Raw genomic sequence first — 1,840 nt, forward strand, 5'->3', positions numbered from 1 at the left:
CCCGAGGAGCCTCAAGCTCCTGGAGGACAGGGCTGTGCCTGGCCTGGCTCTGGGAGCTCTCAGGGATCCCCAGCAGTGCTGGCCTGGGTTGGGACCGGGGGGCAGAGCTCGCTCAGAGCTCAGCACCCCCTGCCACAGCGTGCCCAGCGCTGCAGACAACAATTACATTGACTTAGCAGTTATTTATCCCAGCAAAACCCAAAGGGGATTTATCCTTGGAAGAGACATGGTAATAAAAGGGAAAGGATCAGGCAGGCAGGGTTTAAAAAACCCTCATTTCCTCCTGTGACTGGCTAACAGGCTTTTGGAAAGCAGGAGACAGTAAATGTCATTTATTTTGACTTTAATAATGCTTCTGAGGCTCTTTGGCGTGACATTTCCGAGCGAGCCGGGGCAACAGGGATAAAACAAAGCCGAGGTAGGAAGCCAGAACATCCTACTGAGAGAGCAGCTGCCCGTGACCAGGGGACAGCTGAGTGTGCCCCTGCATCTCCCTGGCCTTTCCCTGGGCAAGGAAAAGCACCACAGGCACAGCCCAGACTGACCCAGGCTGGTCTCTGAGCAGCTGGGGCAGCCAGGCTGAGAATTCAAAGGGTTCCTGACAACTGGAAAAGAGATTGGAGAAAATAATTTCGGTTTCTGTTGGGAAGAGGCAAGTGTTGCACAGAGCAGGAGCCGCTGCACAAGCACAGGCTGGGGACACAGGAAGGCAAAATGGGGTCAAGGCTGTCCCTGGATCCCTGGCAGTGCCCAAGGCCAGGCTGGACATTGGGGCTGGACATTGGGACAGTGGGAGGTGTTCCTGCCATGTCAGGGTGGGATGGGTGGGATTCAAGGTCCTTCCAATCCAAATCCTTCTGGGATTCTGGGATTGAAACTGATGCACACAGGTCTAAAGGCATCACACCAGACCAGCAGGAAAAGACACATGGAGAGGAATTGAGCTGTTTCTTTCCACTGAACTTCCACAAGTGACCGGAGTGATCCACCCCCAGCTGGCAGCAGGACAGGGTTGGAGAAGCTGTGATAAAATCAGGGAATATCCTGAGCTGGAGGGACCCCCAGGGATCATCCCAGACCCCCCAACAATCCCAGCCTGGGCATCCCTGGCAGCGCTGCCCAAACGCTCCTGGAGCTCCGGCAGCCTCGGGGCCGTGCCCATTCCCTGGGGAGCTTTTCCAGAGCTCATTCCACCCTCTGGGGGAAGAACCTTTCCTGATCTCCAGCCTGAGCCCATCCCTGGCCCAGCTGCAGCATGAATTTCCTGATGTGCCATTAATTCCATTAACAAATCCATCGTTCTGGGTTTGGTGATTGCTCTGGGCCATGGGCAGGGTGGAACCGGTCCCTGCTGCCCAGCCAGGTTTGGTTTGTGGCTCTTTCAGTGGGGCTGGGACAGGCACTGCTGTGACCCGTGCACTGTCAGGGGTGCAGATCCATCCTGCAGCATTCCCACAGCAGAACAGGCTGCTCCAGGCTCCGTTTCCAGTCCCCCTCTCCTCCCAGGCTGGAATTTGCAGGGAGTCACTGTAAGGTGTCTGTGGGTGCCGCAGAGGCAGCTCTGCTCTGATGCGATGTGACACATCAGCTGACACCTTCTGCTGGGGCTGGCACGGCCCAGCCTGAGGAGCCACAAATGAAATCCCAGCTGCCAAGCACCCAAATTAAAAATAAATCACTGCACTGACCCCTGAACCCCGGCTGACAACTCATCTCCCCCCAGGATCCCGTCCCTCTCCCGCGCCGCCCTCTGCCATCATTCCTGACTGCAGATATTTCCAGGCCTGGCTTGGAAAAGCTCTGCTCTCCTTAAACTGCTGGGGCTGGGGCTGGGACGGGA

This window comes from Parus major, chromosome 5 (genome assembly GCF_001522545.3).
Source record: "Parus major isolate Abel chromosome 5, Parus_major1.1, whole genome shotgun sequence".
In the NCBI taxonomy this organism is placed as follows: domain Eukaryota; kingdom Metazoa; phylum Chordata; class Aves; order Passeriformes; family Paridae; genus Parus; species Parus major.